Source organism: Heterocephalus glaber, unplaced genomic scaffold, assembly GCF_053883595.1.
Source record: "Heterocephalus glaber isolate CG9 unplaced genomic scaffold, H.glaber_assembly_v1.0 deba00000896, whole genome shotgun sequence".
In the NCBI taxonomy this organism is placed as follows: domain Eukaryota; kingdom Metazoa; phylum Chordata; class Mammalia; order Rodentia; family Bathyergidae; genus Heterocephalus; species Heterocephalus glaber.
Window position 1 is genome coordinate 1,729,141 of NW_028258170.1, and position 23,865 is coordinate 1,753,005.

The 23,865-nt window shown below is 35.2% G+C and overlaps 2 pseudogenes; both read right to left on the reverse strand.

Annotated features, from left to right (window-relative positions):
* Positions 1 to 13,306: 13,306 nt before the first annotated feature.
* Positions 13,307 to 17,963, reverse strand: LOC106008589 (olfactory receptor 5J3-like; annotated as a pseudogene).
* A 3,342-nt stretch (positions 17,964 to 21,305) lies between these two features.
* Positions 21,306 to 22,245, reverse strand: LOC101711567 (olfactory receptor 5J3-like; annotated as a pseudogene).
* Between the last annotated feature and the right edge of the window lie 1,620 nt (positions 22,246 to 23,865).

The following is a 23,865-nucleotide window of genomic DNA, read 5'->3' on the forward strand; positions in this document are numbered from 1 at the left end:
CTAGGCACTAATAATAATTGAGATCCACATTTGCATAGAAGTGATACACTACAAATATTGCTGTCTGGAGGATATGAAGAGATTCCTACAGGGATTTGTAGTCACAGGATATTTTAGTCTATCATTGGCCCCAAGTCATAGAATTAGCAAATTATTTAGTATAATTTTTATATCATACTCTTCAAAATTGTAAGGATTGTCCATAAGCAAAAACTAGGATTTGTGAATTTAATATAGTTTTTTGTTTCACAGGCCTATCTTGTAAATATGTAACATAGTCTACAGATGTATTTGAGCAGCTCATTAGAAATTTAGATGGGCACAATCAATAGAGCTTAAAAAATTTCTAAAAAGAAAAGTAGAAAGGTAAACCTCATATTATATATTAATGCAAGCATACTTATACTTAACTTTTTTCATTCACTTACCCTTTCTTTCTCTCTCTTGGTTATCTGTTGAAGACCTTAGCTGATAACATAGTTCAAAATGACTCCTGAGTGTTTTTTGAAACTTGATTTTTTCCAATGTAAATTACATATAGAATCATATGCTAATTGCTTCATTGTGGATCATTAGTTTCCAAGTCAATAATTACTAAAAATTTTCTAAAAAATTAAAACAAAATTCAGTTGTATGGATTTCATTACTATTAGAGAAAATAATTTTGTAATTGACTCCCAAAATAAATGTAAACATCATGTACTGAAAAAATGTACTAATACAAGAAAAGAAGGGGTAAAAATATGTGATAAGTATAGAAACCTGAAAGGGGTATATGTAGTTAAATCATATTTATTTTAGGCATTTATTATAGTAACCAAAAGGGACTTGAGTTATATTAACTGCAATTAATTATTTAAAGTGTCCCATGCTCCCAAGTGGTCCTATTCATTCATTTAACAAGGATTTATTCAATGTAAGCACATTGTCTTGCATGTCACAATATTTTTAAGACCTGCTGAAAGATGTAGCCAGATAAAAAAAAAATTCAATGTGAGAAGCATACAGACACACAAACCCACACATAATTTATGAAAATAAAAGGATGCCTAAATTAGGTTTACCTGGGATTCAGATTTTCAAAGCAAATCCACTTGTCTTGCAGTTCTCGTCCATCTATTTTTGGTCTACTATTCTTTCCTCATCTATAATTTTGGATCTCATGAATTTCCAATACAGTGGCTTTGATCTGTTATTGCTAGTGTAGCATCTGTTATTACTTGGCATAGGGCTGTTCCAGCTATCATGAACACCCAGCTGTATTATGATGCTAATAAAATTACGTGTGGTTTTGAAGACAGTTGTGGGTATTGTATAAATTACCTTCCTTGATGGGGTGGAAATTAGAGCTAAATTAAATCAGATTATTGTTATACCTCCTTAGTGATTAAAATCTTTTTTATTAGCTGGAACCTGGCAGCATAGTCAGGATTGGTTTAGTTCTTTATATCTCTAAAGCTACCCCAAGATAAACAATTTTCTCTGCAATCTAGTGTATTATGCAGACCTCTTATACTCATCTCTTCCTCAAACACTTTTACTGTCTTTATAGTGAGAGTAATCAATTAGCATCTTCCATCTCTTGAGGTTTGTATTTTAATTGCACCCCAAGGTCTATTTGTAAATTGCATTCAAAATATCTCCAAAGTGAGCTTTCAGGTGTATGGTCCTTGATTTTGTTTATTTCATTTTACACGGCCAGGGACATATGGAAAAAATTTAATGAATAGAGTTTTAAAAACATGTTTGTCTTGTTTATTTGTAGATATACACATGATGTTTCCTAAAACATTACAACATTATAGAGAATCTATAGATATATTCTACCCCATCCGGGTCTTCCCAAGCACACTCACAGAAAGAAATGAGCTTTCTATGCACTGATTTAATATTCTCAACATATTTCAATATTACCTTCATACCTAGGCTGACAAATTAGGCCTGATTAATTTCTGATTGCACCCAATAGCATATACACAAAATCTTTTACTGAAAACATGAGTGTGACCTAGAAAAAGCATTTAGAAATGCAAAATAATAATCAAAGTGACGGGCTTGGAATAATGCTCATGGTATACTCAATACTCCTCAAATTGAATTCATTTCATCATTTTCTATTTTGTTTGCTGGCTTATTTATTTTAAAACAGCTCCCTGAGCCAAACCACTATTCTTATTTAAGTTTGTTGGGACTTAAGATTGGCTCATAAGAGTGAAATTTTCAAAATACCCCAGAGTAGGGACTATGCTTTCAATACCACTAAGTTACAAGATTTCATAAGATGTGTATACTTGTTTCTTCTCCTGAGGTTTTTATATTCTTTGTAATGCTTGCCTATTTTTTTTAAATTTTGGTACATGTTTGCTGTGCATGACAATCATATTCCCCATGGGGAGTTGGTCCATGTACAAAATAAATCTTCATTAAAAAACATTTTCTCCATCTCTTGGTACCCTTCCCTTTTGCAAAGTATCAATCTCCCTGTTTCCCAGTAGCTGAGTTTCTTTAAAAAAAATTAAAATTGCCATACTGGAACAAGGCAGATTTTTTATTCCCAGGGGACAATTATCTTTAATTCTACTTGTCAAGTTAAAGAATTTTAAAAATGAGTAAATTCTATTACAGCTGTGTCATATATCACTTATTAAGACAAATGTAAAGTATATTATATTTTTTCTTCTGTATTGTACAATTGTGCATCTTGATAAAATAAAACTTTGGAAGGATGGGTTGGATTCTCAAAATCTCAAATTTTTTCGTTCATTCTTTTTTTATACATTCAACACACATTAATTAAACAGCCACTGAAAGGCAACACTGTCTTGTGAGAGACTACAAAGATGACAATGAGACAATTTCTACTGTCAAACTGCCTAAAACTTGTTCAAACTTCAAAATTTTCCTGAGCTATCTAATATTCTGCATTTGGTGAAATGTGTGAACACTGATGTTTAATTGTCAAAGGACTCTGGTTGGCCTCCCCATAGGATAAATGTGCATTATGTAACTGCTAGCTCAGTTGCATGCATAGATTCCCAAAAATACAATTAAATTTCCATCAAGCATTTTGACTTATAATATATATATATTTTTAGCCTTATCCAATTTCTTGATTTGCTTGAATCATCTTCTCTAATTCTAACATCTTAGATAATCATACTAGAATTATTAACATGAAATTTACATTGATATAATAATATTATTAAATAAAGTACAAACTGCCCATTTTCCATTACAGTTCTTTTATTCCTTTTCAGGATTCAATCCCACATCACTTTGCAATTAATTTCCTGTCTCCTTAGTCACCTACAACCTTAACTCTTAAATATGCTTTCCTTTCCTTTCCTAGATATGATAGCTGTTTAAGGTATTGGTCAAACACTTTTTAGAGTGCCTTTCAATTGTGGCTTGTTGGATATTTTGTTACAATTAAATTGAGGTTATTTATTATTTGAAAGAGTTCCCAGAGAGGTGATGCATGTATTTTTTTTTCACCTTATATCAGGACATATGACATTGCATTAAATTAAAACACTTAAATTAATGGGTGTGATACATCTTCACTATAAACTTATGAATCTTTTATTTATAATCAAAATATTTATAAATATTTTTACTTTAAAATTTTACCATATACTTTGACCACGCCTTTTAAAGTATGAGACATTCCAATGTGGTTGATTAAATTTTTATGGGCCTTTTACCAAAATATCAGTTTTATCATGTCCCCCACTTTGACCATTTACATCTGTACAGTGAAATATCTCATAGAGCTAAATAATCCAAACATAATCTTAGTTGATATTTATTTTGTTATGATCCATGAGGAATACTTCCTCATGCCTTTATTTAATATTGATATGTCAATCTCTAATAATAATTGAAAAACTTATTCTAGAGTGGTTATTTTTAAGGTATGTAAAGAAATAGAGAAATTTTTATTATCTTTATTTATTCATTGCCTCTTAACTATGAAATGTATCAGAACATAGTATGTGAGACAATCATATAAAATAAACTCACCAACTTCTTCAACCAGTAAACAGTGAGCACATATGATGTGATAGTGGCTTTCTTATCAATGAAGTAAGTAAGATGCAGTGATTTCCTCACAAGAATGATGTCCAGATGAGGAGATGGAAATGAAAGTAAAATTTTGCAGCTCATTTTTACAATGCAGTGTGTAATGATAGAGCAATGGAGCAAGGTATTCAATTTTGCAGAGCAAGGTTTGTTACTTGTATACATTATCTATTGTACATCTTATATGTGGCCCAAGAGTATTTCTCACCACTCATTTCAGCCTAGGCAAGTGAAAACATCAGACTCCAAAACATGGTCTCATCCAGTCCATATTTGGTGAAGTGAAGAACGGTGAATCCAGGCCAACTTGGTAAGTATCAGGCTTGTATGACAGTTTATAGAGAACTTGTATCCGGGAAAAAAATAACATAATGGGAAATAGCTGCAAAGACAGTGGTGATATGAGTTGTGGAAATCTGGGTTTGAGAAACTTGAAGGATAACTGAATAAAAAAGAAACTATTTAAGGGACAGAGGTATAAGAGGCACAAATGTCCTTTGACAGAACGAATATTTCAAGTCAGGCTTTCTTAGTTATCTTGGTTAGCTTGAGGAAAATTTTATATATCACACTGTGTTCTATAAAGATGAGCTGGAATAGAATTGAAAAAGTTTGATAAGTAATAAGGTCTAACATAAATACATGCATTCTTTCAATAGAACTTCCTGTGTTTTTCACAGGGGACTTTTTCCAAGACCTGCTGCAGATACAAAATCTGCAGATGTTCAGTCTCTTATAGATGTGGTGTAGTGTTTGTATACAATCTATACATATCATCTCAAATACTTTAAATCATTACTTAAAATATCACTCCTAATTATTTATAATAAATAATAGGATGTAAAGTTTATGTAAATTGTTCTTACACTATAGCTTTTGTGTTAAATTTATTATTTTTTTGTATTAAATTCTTTTATTGGTACATTGTAGGTATATAACACAATTACAATTCTCATTGGGAATGTACCTTTACATAATGCATCTTGGTTTTTATTTTTTCCCCATTCCTAGCCCTCCCTTTACACCCTCCACCCTTCCATAGTTACAAAGACTTTATTTCCATTTTTTCCATTTCTCATCATTTTTTCTTTCCCTTCTTTCCTTTCCCCTGCCCCTCCCACTATCCTTACCCCTTTGGACCTTTTCTTCCTATTTTACATTTTCAATTATTCAGTCTAATCATTGGTACATTTTAGGTATACAATACAATGACATTCATCATTGGAAATTTGCACCTTTACATAGTCTCTCTTGGTTCTTATTTTTCACCCTTGCCCAGCCCTCCCTTCAACCACTCCAGTCCTCCCTATTTACAAAGATTTTGTTCCCATTTTTCCATTTTCTCATATTAATCCCATTCCCTTCTATCCTTTCCCCTAGCCCTCCCACTTCCTTCCCCTTTGCCCCTTTTCTTCCTATTTCACATTAGCTATTACACATTTAGTCCTTATTTACACTTTCAGTTTCTCACACTAGAGAAACTATTTGGTATTTACACATGTGTGTCCTATTTATTTCACTTACAAATATCACCTCAATGTGCATCCACTTAGCTATAAATGTCTGTAATTTCTCATTTTTTATGGCTGAGTAGTACTCCACTTTATAAAAAAAACACATTTTCTTTATCCAGTCTCCAGTTGATGGACATTTGGGCTGTTTCCAAGTTTTAGCTATTACAAACTGTGGTGCTATGAACATGGGTGCACATATATCACTGTTTTTTTAATTCTTTGGGGAAGATACCCAGCAGTGGAATAGCAAGTTCAAATGGGACTTCCAGTCCTAGTTCTTTGAGGGATCTCCATACTGATTTCCACAGTGCTTGCACCAGTCTACACTCCCACCAGCAGTGGAGCAGGGTTCCTCTTTCCCCACAGCCCCACCAACATTTGTTATTGGTTGATTTCATAATAGCAGCCATTCTTTCTGGAGTGAAGTGGAATCTCAGCATTGTTTACATTTGCATCTCTCGAATGACCAGTGACATTGAACATTTTTTCATGTATTGATTTGCTATTTCTATTTCTTTATCTGAGAAATGTCTGTTCATTTCAGCTGCCCATTTTTGGATTGGGTCTTTAAATTTGGAGGTCTGATCTTTTTAAGTTCTTTATAGATTCGAGATAGTAGACCTTTATCTGAGGAAGATCAGGTGAAGATTTTTTCCCACATTGTGGGTTGTCTCTTCACTCTCCTGGTGGTTTCTCTTGCTGTGCAGAACCTTTTTAATAAGAAGAGATCCCATTTGTTGATTGTTTGTGCTAGTTCACGGGAAACTGAGGTTTTGTTCATAAAATCTTTTCCTACACGGATTCTTCAAGGGTTCTACCTAACCTCTGTTCCAACTGGTTCAGAGTTTCTGTTTTAAGACTTAGATCTTTAATCCATTTCGATTTTAGTTTAGTGCATGGTGAGAGATACAGGTCTAGTTTTAATCTTTGGCAAGTTGAAGCCCAATTTTTCCAGCACCATTTATTAAAGAGGCTATCTTTCCTCCAGTGAGGGTGCTTGGCTCCTTTATCTAAGATGAGATGGCTGAGTGTGTCTGGTGTTGTTTCTGCATCTTCTAATCTATTCCACTGGTCCTCAAGTCTATTTTTTTGCCAGTATCATGCTGTTTTTATCACAGCAGCTTTGTAGTATAGTTGCAGGTTGGGGATTGTGATACTCCTTGCCATGTCTCTGTTACCTAGAATTGCTTTTGTATTCTGGGTCTCTTCTTGTTCCAAATGAATTTTTGGATTTTTTTCTCGAGGTCTATGAAGTATGCTGCTGGGATCTCAATTGGAATTGCATTAAATCTATATAGCAGTTTTGGAATATGGCCATTTTCACTATATTAATCCTTCCTACCCAGGAGCAGGGGATGTCTGTCCATTTTCTGATGTCATCTTCAATCTCTCTTTTCAGAGTGCCATAGTTTTCAGAGAAGAGGTCTTTTATTTCTTTTGTTAGGTTGATTCCTAGGTCTTTCAGTTTTTTGGATGCTATTGTGAAAGGAGTTATTTGACCTATTAACCACTCACTGAGTCTATCATTCATGTAGAGGAAAGCTATTGATTTTTGTGTGTTGACCTTGTAACCAGCTACTTGACTGAATTTGGTTATTAAGTCTGGAAGACTTTTGGTGGAGTTCTTGGGGTCTTCTATATAGAGTATCATGTCATCTGCAAATAATGACAATTTGACTTCTTCATTACCTATCTTTATTCTTTTATTTCTTTCTCTTGTCTAATTGCCGTGGCTAGTGTTTCCAGAACTATATTGAACAAGAGTGGTGATAGTGGACATTCTTGTCTTGTTCCTAATTTGAGTGTGAAGGGTTTCAGTTTGTGACCATTTAGTATGATATTGGTTGTTCGTTTTTCATAGATGGCTTCTATCAGTTTGAGGTAGAGACCATCTATTCCAATTTTTTGTAGGGTTTTTATCATAAATGCATGTTGGATTTTGTCAAATGCTTTTTCTGCTTGTATGGAGATAATCATATGGTTTTTGTCCTTGGCTCTATTGATATAGTGCATTACATTGATTGATTTGTGTATATTGAACCATCCCTGCATCCCTGGGATGCATCTCACTTGATCAGGGTGTATGATCTTCTTGATGATCTTCTGCATTCTGTTTTCCATTATCTTATTAAGGATTTTTGCATCTATGTTCATTAGTGAGATTGGCCTATAGTTCTCTTTTTCGGTTGGGTCTTTCTCTGCTTTGGGGATCAAGGTGATGCTTGCTTCCATCAATGAATTTGGGAGTATTGCTTCCCTTTCAATTTCACTGAAGAGTTTAAACAGTAGTGGCAGCAGTTCCTCTCTAAATGTCTTGTAGAATTCAGCAGTGAAGCCATCAGGGCCTGGGCTTTTCTTAGTTGATAAGTTTTTAATTCCATTTTCAATTTCATTGGTTGATATTAGGTTGCTCAGAATTTTTGGGTCTTCTTCGTTCAACTTTGGTAATTCATATATATCTAGGAATCTGTCCATTTCTTCTGTGTTGTACATCTTATTGGCTTATAGGTTCTGGAAGTAGGTATTGATGATCCTCTGGATTTCTGCTGGGTCTGTTGTCATTTCAACCTTTTCATTCCTAATTGCATGGATTTGGGCCTTTTCTCTCCTTTTTCTGACAAGGTTGGCTAAGGGTTTGTCAATTTTGTTGATTCTTTTGAAGAACCAACTCTTGGCTTCATTGATTTTTTATATCATTCTCTTAGTCTCCATTGCATTGATTTCTCCTCTGATCTTTATAATTTCCTCCCTTTTATAAGCTTTTGAGTTGTCCTGCTCTTCTTTTTCTAGAAGCTTGAGGTTCAGCATCAGGTTGTTTAATTGGGCTTGTTCTGTTTTCCTAATATGCATATTCACTGCTATGAATTTCCCTCGTAAGACAGCTTTCATTGTGTCCCATAGATTCTGATATGTTGTGTTGGCATTGTCATTTAATTGAAGGAACTGTCTGATTTCTTTAATTTCCTCTGTGACCCATTGGTTATTCAGAAGTGTGTTGTTCGATTTCCACGTGTTTATGAAATTTTTTGTGTTTCTTTTGCTATGGCTCTCCAATTTCATCGCACTACGGTCTGATAATGTACAGGGATTAACTTCAATTCCTTTGCACTTACTTAAACATGTTCTATGTGTGAGTATGTGGTCTATTTTGGAGAATGACCCATGTGCAGCTGAGAAGAATGTGTATTCTGATTTTGTGGGGTGGAAGACTCTGTAAACATCTGTTAAGTTCATTTGTTCAAGAGTTCGATTGAGTTCTAGTATTTCATTACTTATTTTTAGTCTAGTTGATCTATCTATTTGTGACAGTGGGGTGTTGAAGTCCCTCACTACAACTGTATTAGTGCATATATGACTTTTCACGTCCATTAGTATTTGTTTTATATAGTTGGGTGCACTAGTGTTTGGTGCATAGATATTTATGATTGTCATCTCCTCCTCTTGGATTCTTCCCTTTACAAGGATGTATTGTCCTTCTTCATCTCTCTTAATCAGTGTTGGTTTGAAATCTACTTAATCTGCTTTTTGGGGGGTTCCTGTCACATGGAGTATTGTTTTCTACCCTTAAACTTTCAGTCTATGAGTTTCCTTTTGAATTAAGTGTGTTTCTTGTATGCAGCATATTGTTGGATTTTGCTTCTTGACCCATTCTGCCAGTCTATTTCTTTTGATTGGTGAATTGAGACCATTAACATTGATGGTTATAACTGAAACATATTGACTTGTCATTGCCATGACTTTTTCTTTTTGTTGGGTTCTCCCCCTTTCCATTTCATTTCTTGTCATGCCAGATGGGTTCATTCTGCTTTGCTTCCTGGGGTTGTGATCTTCAATGTCTGTTCCTAGGCTATTGTGTAAAATTCTTTGGAGTGCTGGTTTGGTATTCATGAAGTTCCTAGGTGCTCTTTGTCATGAAAGTATCTTATTTCTCCATCCATTTTGAAAGGTAGTTTTGCAGGGTACATCAATCTGGGTTGGAGGCTGTTTTCTTTGAGGGCTTGGAATATGTCACTCCAAGATCTTTTTGCCTTGATGGTTTGTGTTGAAAAGTCTGCTGTGATTCTGATGGGCTTTCCTTTGTTTGTGATTTGTTGCTTTTCTCTGACTGCTTGGAGAATTTTGTTCTTCTGTTGCATTTCTGGAATCTTACCAATTATATGCCTATGTGTAGATTTTTTTTTGCTCAAGGCTATTTGGAGTCCTATATGCCTCACTTATCTGTATGTAAGTTCTTTTCCCCTGCTTGGGAAGTTTTCAGCCATTATTTCTGTGAAGAGAATTTTTATGTTATCTGCACTCTCTCCTCTTTCTTTATTGAGCCCAATCAGCCTTATGTTATTCTTTTTTGCATCATCTAGCAGCTGCTGGATTGATTTCTCATGGTCCCTTAAAATTTGGAAGCATTTTTTCTTTTCCTGGTCACTAATTGCAATCTTATCTTCTATATCTGAAATTGTGTCCTCACATTGGCTCAATCTGCTGTGTAGACTTTCAATGGAGTTTTTCATGTGCTGGAAATCTATTTGCATCTGTTTTATGGATTCCATTTGTTTCTTATGTTGGGATTCCATCATGTTCCTCAGCTCCTCTCTAGATTTATTAATCATGTCTTGCACTAGGGGCACAATTTCTCCTGTTATCTGAGAAATCATTTCTGATTTCATTTTTTCTAGATCCCCTTTTGTTGCCAGTTCAGTGGGTCCAGGTTGTTGAGTATCAGAGTGTTCCATCTCATTTCCCTTTGGGGTTGCTGTAGGTGATCTGGAAGTCTGGTTTTGAGACTTATTTATGTGTTTGCTCATTTTGACTGGGCCAGGGGGCTGTTAGTGCCTGCATGGATTACCTCCTCTGAGCTGGGTGAGGTGGGCCAGGGGCCGTGAGCAGCAGTAGGAATGGTACCCAAAAGCCCTTTCCTGTGGGCTGGGAGCAGCAGGAGGGATGGTGGCCAGGAAGCCCCTTCCTCTGGACCAGGAGCAGTGGGACGGAGGCACAGAAGCCCCTCCCTCTGGGCCGGGAGCTGTGGGAGGGATAGTGGTCTGGAAGCCCCTTCCTCTTGGCCCAGAGCAGAGGGACAGAAGGTGGCCCAAAAGCCCTTTCCTCTGGGCTGGGAACAGGACTAGGAATCGTGACTGGGAAGCCCCATCCTCTTGAACAGGAAGAGTGGGACAACGGCTCAGAAGCCCCTACCTCTGGGCCAGGAACAGCGGGACTCAGTACATTGGTCTGGTGGGCTGGTGTCCTCTGCATCTTTGTAGTGTGGAACCAGGTGGCTGCCTGTCTGCAGCGGGGTGATTTGGTGTCTTCCATGTGACTCAGGACATTGGTAGGGCATGCACAGACCTTCCTGTGTGCAGCAGGCTGATTCAGCATGTTCTGTGTGACTCAGGACCTTGGTAGAGCATGCACAGACCTGCCTGTCTGCAGTGGGCTGATGTGGCATTTTCTCTGCTACATTTATTATTATATTACTTTTTAATTGTTTTTTCTTTTTCTCTGGTATTTTCAACCTGCATCTGGTTCACTCCATTGGTTTAGAACCAGTTTACAAAGGGATGACTGCGCTGTCTTCTTCATATATATATATATGTATATATATTAGGCAAAATGTATTTTGTGAACTAGGAACCATGATTAGCAACAATAAATAATAATAAAAAACAGTTTCTCACTTTCACTCATGTGATATGTATTATTGCATTGTGTTTATATTTCCTTGATGACCCCTTGTAACTGAAATCACAGATGGGGAAATGACAATAAAAGGGAGAATACTGTTCAAATTCTACAGTTGTGACATCATAATTACTTTGTCAAATGTAAATATTCTAAATATCTCCTGTCAAAAAAATAGGTCTTAAAGATTTTAATTTGTTTGTGGTTATGTCATTGAGAGATTTTCTTGTGACAATCTAAGCATCCCCTTATTATAAAATTGTCTTTATTTTGAAAATTGGGTCATAACCAATCAATGTAATGTCATGGTGATATGTAGTCAAAATAATTGCAATAGGTTTATTCTAGAAGAAACTATGGGAGTTTCAAAACAATGCTGTAAAATAAGCTAAAACATATAAAATAGATTAAAACACATTTTATAGCATATTTACATCAGTTTATATCACTCAATAAGAAAAAATGATAAAACATTTTACTTTATAAGTAAAGCGTTATTATCATAAAGTATAATTTCTAACCATTTAACTATTATAATATTATAAGTATAACCATTCTTCACAAACAAAATTCAATAAAGTATTTCAAATTGTCATTTGATAAAGGCTAAGCTTTATTCTTTTATCATTCTGGAAATAACAATGGTGCTGGACCGAGTTTTAATTTTCAACTTAGTTGAACAACAGAAGGTGTTTGAAATAATGCATGAATGCTATTTGAAATATAGGATTCTAAATTATGTTTAAAAACTTTCTGTACTTTCAGTATTTTCAAGTTTAATGGAAATTTCTTGAATCCTGATTTTTGACGAATTCCAATCTACTCAGACATGGTTGAGTACATTTGCATTGTTATTTTAGCAATTCCATAAGGCTGACATATAAAGAGAAGAACTTCTGTTCCTATGAAATTATTTATTCTAAAATAACATTATTCATATTCTTAGTGAAAGATGGCACACAAACTGAGAGGCATGAGATGGCAAGGAGGCCTACACCCGAGTGCATGAGAATCGTGTATCTTATTTCTGACTCTCATCTCTGATGTAGTCTCATCCCTGGTGAGCTTCCCAGTCCCCAACCCCTGGTTTCCTTATATGAAAATGGCTCAGGGTGACAGTTTCAAAGAAGGCAGATTCTGCTCACCCTGTAACCAATCATTCTGTGTGTGTGTGTGTGTGTGTCTATGTGTGTGTGTGTGTGTGCATATTGTGTATCTGTGTGATTATGCATTTACTAGTTCTACCTTCTGCGTGAATACTTCAGATCATATTTTATAGTTACTCAACCCATAGAAAATGAAAACTTATTATATGGGAAGTTAGATTTTCAAAGTCATATTTTGAGCATTTAAAGGAATCAAATTATACCATAATGGCATAAAATTATTTTTAATTGAAGATAGTTGAGACTCAGTAGATGCAACAATAAGCATGTTGAGAAGCTTTCTTATCTGAACAAAGACAGGAATTTCTAAGAGCTGGTGCCACAAATCCTCTTTCCAGGATGGCAGTGGCTTCACTCCAGGGAGGAGAGAAGAGAAACGCTGCTATAAATCATCTCTGGGGGAGATTTCCTGCCTGGAAGAAGACTGAGATGTCCACTTGCCCTAGCATAAAGCAATCACCACACACTCCATCTCCCACGTGTTCCATGAAAAGCCCAGTTTTTCATCCCATGAAAGCTTTTCTCCATGTATTTCCTTTCCCTATAAAACTGGGTACAAAAAACTCTAATTACTGAGCCACCTGGATATTTTGTGCATAAGAATAAATGATATTTTTTCTTTTGCCAGTAGAGTTCACAGTTCCCCAAATCATGAACCCAAGAAGATAAAAGAAAGCTTTTCCATGTAAATGTACATGTGTGCTTCCATGCATATGTGTGTGGTAATGAGTGTTACAAAAGCCAGCAACCAGGCATCTTGAAACATAATCTACCTTCAATTAATTTTGTCTTCCACACATCCTTAGGCATTTAGCAATGTACTGTCTTCTGGTATCAATAAATGTGCTTTAAATGTTTCTGCCTGAAAATTTATATTTCTTGAGTAAATATTTCCCTCCTAATTATTCATTTCATGGCTTTGTTGGTGTCTCTGTTTCTTACACTGTATATCAGAAAGTTTAGTGTTGGGGGCAAAAGAGTATAAAACACAGAAATTATTTTGGCTGTATCCTGTGGGTAGCCAGTGCTGTTTCCCAGGTAAGTGAATATCATTGTCCTGTAGCAGAGAGTTTGTATGGTTAGATAGGGGAGACACTCAGATAAGGCTTTATGTCTGCCACTGGTAGACTGCATTTTCAAGATAGTGATAAGAATTCCCAAATAGGAGCTGATCACTATAAAAAATGTAGTAACCTAATGTCACTCCAGAAAGGACAATGAATAAAGCCTCACCATGGTGGGTGTAAGAATAGGAGAGTTTAAAGAGCAATGGGATATCACAGAAATAATGATTGATGATGTCAGGCCCACAGAAAGACACACTGAGCAAGCTGCTCAGATGGGTGAGCAAGTTGGCAAAATGCAGCAGGTAAGAGGCGGTTACCAGGTGGACACAGCAGGCGGGGGTCATGAGACCTTCATAGTGAAGAGGGTGGCAGATGGCCAGGAATCGATCAAATGCTATTGCGGCCAGGAGGAAGCATTCCATGGTCAGCAACATGCTGACAAAGGAATACTGCAGGAGACATTCTGGTAGAAGATGGCCCTCTGTCCTGCCATGTAGTTCTTCAGCATTTTAGGGATCAAGACGGAGGAATAGCAGACATCCAAGAAAGCCAACTGGCAAAGGAAAAAGTACTTGGGAGAATGGAGCTGGGAGCTGACCAAAATTATTGCAATAATCTAAAAGTTGCCCCGCACAGCAATTGACATAGATGGAGAGAAACACCATGGAGAGCACAATATTCAGTTCTGGGTCATCAGACAGACCCAGGAGGATGAACTCATGACCACAGTGGTGTTCCTGTGAGCCAAGTATGTGTCTCGCCTGTGAGCAATCTGCAAAGACTAAGAACAAAAACAAGGTTACCAGAAAGTCATTACAGCTCAACTATGTGAATTCAGTGGCCTGCACCCTTACAAAACTGCAGTTTTAATTACCAATAATAATAATACCTCAAAATAAACTTACATTTTTAAAGCATGATAAAAAAGGTTGGTTGGATTTCATCAAGGGATACAAATTGACACTATAAGAACTCATGGAGAAATTATAAATCCTCTTGGAAAGCCCTAATAATGTTTAATGGAGAGAGTTCAAAAGATAAATCCTGCATAATAGATTATGTATTCCAGATAAATAATAGAAAACAAAAGTTTCATAGTTTAAGAAAGAACATCTTTTAACCAAGAACAGAATAAACAAACAAGCCTCACAATATTCAATAAGTAGATTTTGACACAACTAGCAAAATTATTTTCTTTTGTATTTAGCCAAGTTAAGCCACAAACACAATATACATATGTGTTGTACACATAGGTACATATATCATCACCTTGGACAAATTGCATAGTACCTATAAAAGAGAAAAATGAGAATCAATGGTGTCTGCAGTACAAAATAAAACTAAACATACATTTTCTATCACAATGTAATTACTTATTTTATAAAACTAATATGTTGTAGGAAGTCATTATTTGCAACTCCAAGTGACATCTGAATCTCTGTTGCATTTGCTTTCTTTTTTTGGCATGGAGGATTGAACTCAGGACCTTGTGCTTCCAAGGCAGGCAGCTGCACCACTGAGCTAAATCCTTTGTTGCATTTATCATCCAACCACTTTTGTTCATATAGATCAGATTTTCAAATAATATTTTCATTGTTACCTAAAAAGAAAACATTCAATATATTTGAATCCCTTGATTCAAACCTCACATCTAATTTTAGAAACAATGCGTATATTTCCTGTTTATTAGATCACATAGGAGCCTAACTTTCTATCCAAAAAGAAGTGAGGATATTAAATAAATTTCATTTTATGCTTTATTATTTTACCTCAAATACATGAAAAGTAAATTGCTGATATCTGTTATATTTGGCTAGTACTTTGTTAAGTATGCTTAAGAGAGACTATCTTTACTACAGGGCATTTTAGGACACATAATAGGCCACTGCAGTTAGAGAATTTTCAGCAGGAGGAAGAACTGTGATTTTTTCACATTCATTAGATTACTAAATATTCTCAGTGAATATTTATGGATATGGCATTCCAAGAGCAATAACACAAAATTATTTGAAAATAGTATTTCCCTAATATTGAATAGTTTGATAAAGAAATAGCCTCACGTTTCCACTCCTATGACCCACATACTCTAAAGTAACCTACTTACAACAATTCATATATTACAAACAAAGACACAGGAGAGCACTGAGTGTGTCTATTTTTTTGAAACTGCAGAAAGTTGAGAATACCTGCTCACATTTTTTTACTGAGTAACATGTGATTTCATAGCCAAGCATAATTTCATTTGTAAACCTTCTTCAGTAGGATACTATGAGAATTACATGCAAAAGAAAATAAATGGAAATTTTTACACATATAAGAATGCACAAATGGTCATTGCTCATTTAACATAAAATGAAGCTAATAGAGAATGAGAAAAGAGACTGTCTTTCACCTACCCAATAAATTACTTTGAATAAGCTGGGGTTTTGGAGGGGTTTTTTTGTTGAGTTTTTTTTTTGCTTTTGTTTGTTTTTTAGTAGTATTAAGCTGACTTTGCCTTGGTCGACTTTATTTTTAAAGAAATTGAATTTATTATTTATGAGTTTGTTAATTTTAGTAATTTCAAAAATGCTCATTTAATCTATCTAATAATGGTAATATCACGACTGTTTTTCATGCCGTGCTTTGTTTTTTTCTGTAGAATCAGTATTACAATAAATTATGGAGGGGTGGAGGGGCTGAAGGAAGGGAAGGGGAATGGGGAGAAATAACCAAGATATATCATGTACAGGTACAAATTCCCAATGACAAATATGATCATAATGTATACCTAAAAATACCAATAAACTTAATAAATAAAAAAGACCAATAAACTAATGTTTGAGCCTGAAAATTAGCTCTGTTAATAGAGACAGTGAAATCTTTGCTCTTTTCATCCAATTTAGCAAAATTAAACAGTTCAGATGAATTAATCTCAGAATTTGTGATAGTTCTCTTATACATTCTTTTTTGCAACTCACAAAAATTAAAGACATAAATCCTTAAATGTAGCTAATCATGGAAATGTAGAACAAATTTACACTGATTTGCAAGAAAGCTGGTTAACTTTGACAGTGGCCTGATTCTATGGAGCTCATTCCAGGTTCTGGAAAGGACTCGATGTGGAAGACTTTCTGTCACACTGTATTCACAGTGTACACTGAGAATTGCACGTTTTGAAAATCTCAGAAGGCTTTTATAAACTAGTGTTACAACACAGAAAGAGGACTCTTACCTGGTATTGAGAGGCAGTTTGGCCCTTTTTCTCTTAATTTCCTGCCTGTTGGGTTTATTTTTGGCTTTGGTCCTTGGAGGATTGAATTCCCGGTGTTTTGTGAACACGGGGTGCTATTAAAACAACCTGAGACAGGGCTGAGGAAATCATGGCCCAGAACGCTTTCTGAAGTGTGGCAGATGATGCATTTAGACTTCTCGCAGCCTTAGAAAGAAATTATCATAGGTGTTCTTGTCTTACGTGGTTTTCATCAAAGAAAACCTGAACTCTTAAAAGTTAATGCTATTCACAGGTACAATCATAATCTGTATAACTTAATTATATGTAAATGTTGCACATTACATATTATATATAATCTTAAAAGCCCAGAGTTCTATTTGGCACTGGTCATATGATTCTATAAATGCATTATTATTGGTAATAGGGAAAATATATACATAGTTCAATGTGAGACAACCCAAAGGGAGGGGCAGAAATTTCTAAACAGAATTTCATGTTTCACGTTTGTTCACCCACCCAAGTGTAGTTTCACATAATAGAATGTATTTTAATATTAAAGGTAATTTAGCTAGTTAGGACATATATAGAAATATCAAGTTCAATTGGTTGAGCATGAAAGCAATTTTTGAAAGATTGTATAGGCAGACAAATGGAGTATAGAATAAAAATATAACAAATGATGAATGGAGAGTGGAAGGTGGGGTAAATACTATGAAAGTGGGTGATTACAAAGAATAAAGTCATTAATACGAGTCTATGCAACTAACCACCACATACAACTGTGTATGAATATATGAGTGAAATTTGTAGTGATTTTAAAATGAAGGCAGAATGAAAACCTTCAGAAACACAATAAATATTATTATCAACTTTAAGGTGAGTTATTTATTTTCTTAAAACAAATGTCAAGAAGGATTTTAGCTGAAATGGTTTATATATGTTTAGTGCCTAATAAGTTCCAGGCACTGTATACCTATCACCTCTAATTGTATTATTTAATTACTTAAACATTCTAATTCTCATGCTTTATATTACATGTGGCCAAAGTATTCAATACACCTGGAAGAGGATTCTTGTGAAAGCTGAACACTTGATAATTCTTAGAATGGATACTAAAAATAGGGGACCAAGAGATTAAGGGAGGGAGGAAGGAGCAGAGGAGATGGGAAAGAAAGAACTAAGATGTGTTGTAGTGCACAAGTACTTACTGCACAGGAGGAATGGGATCATCATGAACTGCAGACATGTGCGAATAAAAAAAAAGGTAAAAATGAAAGATAAGAATGCTCCAATTTCAGAAGACATATCCAAGACTGGTATAAACTCTAAGGAGCGATGTACATCTTCCTTAAATTGTGTGATTTTATGGGCAGGGCATTTTTAGATTATGTTTTGAATAGCATTACTGTTTGGATATGATGATGAAATAATCTTTAGATATCTATAATTATTGAAGTAGAATTTGAATACAGGTCACATTTGACCAAGAACAACTGAAAATTAGCATCATAGCTAGGACCAGTGTATTCAGGACTTGTTCTCCAATTAAGATCAAACCTCAGATCTTTGGAACACTGGTCCATTACACTGGATTCTGGGTAATTCATATAAATAATGAAAATAATCAGATGACACAGAGCCATAATCAGTCCAGGTGGTGTCAGCGACTTATTTCTCTGTTGAGTTAGGACAATTCCCAGATCAGAAACTCTGAGCTACTTGGACAGAATAAAAATTTAGCATGTATCTCATAGACATCCTGCAGACCCAGAGCAAAGTCATGGAAGACAAAGTCTGTTGCTTCCTGCTTTCTCCAACTGTGAATGTGAACACTGACTGGTTTTAGATGTGGACTGAAGGCTTTGGGACTGCAAATGTTCATAAGTCTGTTTTCTGATATTTTACTTCTCAAGTGGCAGAGTAGCCTCAGATATTTCATTTACAGATTCCTCATTTATATCATATTGATTAATTAATTGTATCACTATTTAAGAACATTAGGAATATACTTAGCTAAGTTGAATTTACATTAAGAAAAGCTATATTAGCTACATATTCTATTATATAATGTCATTTACAGTGGACCCTTCACCTATGAACTCAGTTTGTTCCCAAGTGGTGGTTGTAACACAAGTTGGTCAATGAAGGCTCAGGCTCCTCCACACAGCCTTCAAAGTCTCTCCTCTACACAGGCAGATCTCAGTGTCCTTAGAGAGACATTGCCCAGGACTTCTCAATTAACCCTTCACAGGAGAGGATGTTGTCATGTTCCTTCCAGAACTCTTTAAGGGTTAAATCTGTATCTGATGCCATCTGGAAGCACAAGCAGCCACCATTTGTGTTGTAACTCAAGACTTTGGTTGTAAATTAAAACTAAAATTCCAGTCACAACCCATTTTTTATTTGTCAGGCCAGTCGTAACTTGAAGGTCCAATGTATATTTAATATAATGCAGCTTTATTTCAAAAGTACCAATGTTTTACTCATTTTCCTATTTTTAAAAATAAAATCTGCCACCAGCCTCTCTACTTTCCACTAGAATTCCAGCAAGAATAGTTTATTTTTCTTGTAGAAGCAACTAGCTTTCTGGTGGTCTTCAAAATATAATATTGTATACTTGTGGGCATGAGTTGAAGTTTGATTTATGACCAAAAAATCATTTTCATGAAATATCGCCTCCTCTCTCACATACTTAATGGAGTCGTGCCATCTTTCCTCTCCTGGAAAACCAGTTCCTCTGATTGTAGGATGTATATTATAATAGAATATATAAGTAGCTCAATTTGTCGTTCTCATTTTGTTTTGTTGCCTATATAACATTTGTGCTGCATCTTCTAGATATAATATATTCGATGTGCTCAAAAAATGTGAGAATGCATTAAATTATATTTACTTATCATGATTATTTTGTTTATTTCAACCTAAAACTTTCACTTAAGTGCACTTATCTGAGTATCTCATATAAATAAGTAAAAAATGTATGGCATAGAACCTTTAGAAGCCTACTCTCAATAATATATTTAGTAGTTTTGAAAAATTGTAAAGGGCTACACAATTGTCATATATTGATGCTGATAGCATTATTTTATTTTTAAAATTGAAAATTCATAATATTTTCTTGAATTATTATCTAATGTAGTGTACATTTCAACATGCTACTTTTATTTTCACTTATATAGATATTGGTACCATTTCCTTAATTGGTTGTGACTGTTATTGAAAAGAAAATAATAAAACTTTAATGTAGCCTCCATAAAAATTTCAGTTATTATAAACTAAGTCTTCAGCTATGGCCTTTTGCTGATTAGTCCAGTTCTCCTTAGTTATTTAAATATTTAAATCAAACTCAAAAAGTTTACTATAATTTTATTTACAAATTTAGGTGCTACATAGAATCTTGTACTATTTTCATGTAGGATAATTTGCAGCAAGGTGAGAAGATATTAGAGTGGAACAGTCAGAACTCTCAGGTTGGGTTTATGAAGATGCGCTTTTGCATATAATTTAAATGGAAGAAATGTCACTGGATTCAGAGGATTTCATGACTCGACATACAATGAACAGGTTGTCCCTTCTTGGAACATTACTTCCTAGGATTTTGTTTTTGAAGTATGAAAAGAATGGTGGAAATTCCAGAATTTTATTCTCAAAGTCCAAAGAAGATAGAACAAAATCCTTTAAGAAAGAAAGGAGCAGGGCTTGGGATTTAGCTCAGTGGTTCCGGCGCCTGCCTTGCAAGCTCAAGGTCCCAAGTTTGGTTTCAGGTACCACAAAAAAAAAAAAAAAAAAAAGAAAGAAAGAAACAAATCTGATTACTGAAGTTCCCCTATCTGTCTTGGATTCATCTTTTCTAAGCATAAAAGTAAAATTCTTCAGAGTAAAACCTCTTTTATGAGGTTTTAATGCTCTTTCTGTGTGGAGCAGTAATAAAACTGAGGTGTTCTGTTCTATTTTATTTCATACTTAGTGGTGGACACAGAGATGAGAAGTGCAAAACTGTTAGACCAACATTGTGAAGGGAACGGTGCTCTAGGACCAAAATCTTCTGAGCAGTTTACCTGTGCGCATTTCCTTTAAAGATTGTTAAGCTGAAAATAGCAAAAGCATTTGTCCATTTTCCATGTAAAACAAGCACCAATATTTTTTGTCATAGAAATATTTTACTTATTTCTGCCCTTAGAAAGGAGTCCAAGATAGAGGATAAATTATTATTTGTGAATTTTATGATTCCCACTATATATATTTGTGTTTGAATCTCCACATGTCTACATATATTGGTGTATAATATGTATATTATATGAATGAATGTATGCATATTCATATTCACTTCTCGTACAAAGGAAATAAAATATCATGAATTGTCTCAGGTAATTGCATTGATTTGAGTCTAATTTTCAAGTTATTTAACAAAATAACCACAGCCATGTGTCCTATGTTATGTTAATCATTTAGGTCTCTTTTTCCAGTGATATTAACACCAAGTTCCAATAAAATAAATACTACATTCCAGTGGGGCCAAAGCATATATTAAATCTCCACAAGCCTTATTATATAAAGCATTGTTTCATATCTTGGCTTTGCTGTGAAGTTAACAAGGAAGACTTCTCATTTCTACAGCCTTCTTGGCAGCTTCCTTCACCTCCTTGTTCCTCAAGCTGTAAATCAAGGTATTTAGCATGGGAATCACCAGAGTATAGAGTACAGATGCCACCTTCCCTTGATCTAAGGAATATTGTGAGGTGGGTTGAATGTAACTGAAGCTTACCGAGCCACAGAATAAAGTCACAACTGTTAGATGCAAGATGCACGTGGAGAAGGCTTTTTGTCTACCTGCTGCTGAACGGATCCTCAGGATAGCAGCAACAATGAAGATGTAGGAGATCACCACCATCATGAAGGTGACCATGGCGATGATGGCGCTGAAGACTAACAGCAGCAATTCATTCATGGACGTGTCAGAGCAGGAGAGCTTTAACAGGGGAGGCAGGTCACAGAAGAAGTGACTGATGGCATTGGGCCCACAGAAGGACAGCCTCATTAAGCCAATCGTGTGTGTCAGTGAATTGATTAACCCTCCAACACATAAGCCCAACACAAGGACAATGCAAACTATTCTGGTCATGGCCACTGTGTAGAGTATAGAGTTCACGATGGCCAAATAGCAATCATAAGTCATTGCTGCAAGCAGAAAGCTCTCAGTGGTAATGAGTGACACGAATAAAAATTATTGCACAATGCACGCATTAAATGAGATCGTCTCCCATTCCACAACGAAATTCAGCAGCATTTTTGGGTGCAAAAACGGATGAACAGCAGGCATCAACAAATGACAGACAGCTGAGAAAGTGGTACATGGGTGTGTGAAGCTTGGGAGTTTCTTGGATGAGAAAGAGCATTCCGAGATTTCCCACCAGGGAAACGGCGTAGATCGGCAGGAACAGCATGAACAGGGCCACCTTCAGCTCCATGTGGTCTGTCAGTCCCAAGAGGATAAACTCGATAATCAGTGTGAAATTGACACCAGTCATGCATTCACGTCTCTTGATACCGAGTAACGACGAGGAGTGGAGACCAAAGTACATTGAGACCAATGATGAAATCTCAATAACTCTGGAATCCCTAAGTAACTATGAAACTTTGGGTAGTGACTTCTCCTCTCTTGTTATCCTGCCTACAAGATTAGGAAGTTTCAATCACAAAGTCTATAATCTCTTAAATCACTGTCTGTTTGCTTCATGTGCAAAACATGTGAGGGAAAGAATAAAATATTGGCATCTTACATCTAGAGGACCTTTAAAATGCTGCTCTTAGTGTATGTAAGAAGATAAAGTGAATTTCATAGTAAACATACATAAAGAAAATCTTGCTTACACAGTGTAAGAAATGTTTGGAAATTCACCTAATTTACTCTAGTAATAATTTAAAATGTACAATATGTAATTTAAAATATATAAAGATGTAAGAATGCCCCACACCAAATAAAAATGAGGAGTAGAGAAAAATATCAGTTACAGCATGTGCTCATTACAGAAGACAGAAGAAATAAATGAGGAAGGAAAAAAAGAGAGAAAGAGAGAAAGGGAGAAAGGAATGAAGAAGAGAAAGAGAAGAGATGCAAGAAAGAAAACAAATGGCACTATGCCATTTTAACTTGAGATATTCCACTTATGCCTTCATTATTAGTATCTACTCCACCTTTCTTTCTTTCTTTCTTTCTTTCTTTCTTTCTTTCTTTCTTTCTTTCTTCCTTCCTTCCTTTCTTCCTTTCTTTGTTTTTGTGATTCTGGGAGTCAAACTCCAGGCTTACTCATGTTAGAGAAGTGCTCTACCATTCAGCTACTTCCCCAACCCTTCACATATTTTATTTTTAAGTCAGATGTGACAAAGAACAGGAGCTAGCTTCCAAAATCTCTGAAGCCACCTCAAAATAATAGCTCAAAGCACTAGAAATGGTATGGGTGGGGGGGCTCAGAACTGGAATATGAAATGTGGAATAAAGCAACTCATAATTGGCCTTTGACATCCAATAGAAATACTCTCTTGAGAACTGAGAACCACAGTTTCTTTTATTTCTCTGAGAAAAAGCAAAGTGAACCCATAAAATAAGGCAAACCTGTAAAAAAAAAACCAAAACTTTGCAATTCTTTGTTTTCCTTCATGTTGCAAAAGAATGCTTGCAATAATCAATGGTTTTTCCACATCATCAATATATATCTCTCTATTGATTACTACTACACTCTGACTAAATATAACTGTCTTTTACATTTATATGACAAATACAAACAATCATAAAAAAATCAGCAGTGAAATTTAGGATAAGATGTTGTACTTAGGACAGGAGGCTATTGGCTGGCTTTGTTCAGATTCTTATCTGGTGTAGTGATGACAACTATGAGAATTAAACACAAAGAAGATGGTTCTTACTGTCCCACACATTCCCCTGCTTTAAACACTTCCCCTGTAGGTCTCAGAAAAATGATTACATTGCAAAACTAGTAATAACAAATAAACAGATATATTCCATTTTTATCGTCTATACTAATAAATGAATAAGTCAGATTGCAATTCTTTCTCTAGAAAGAAAATTTCAAAGAATTAATACACTGAGTTTCATAATGACTTTCATGCTAATTTTTGAGAGATTTCTC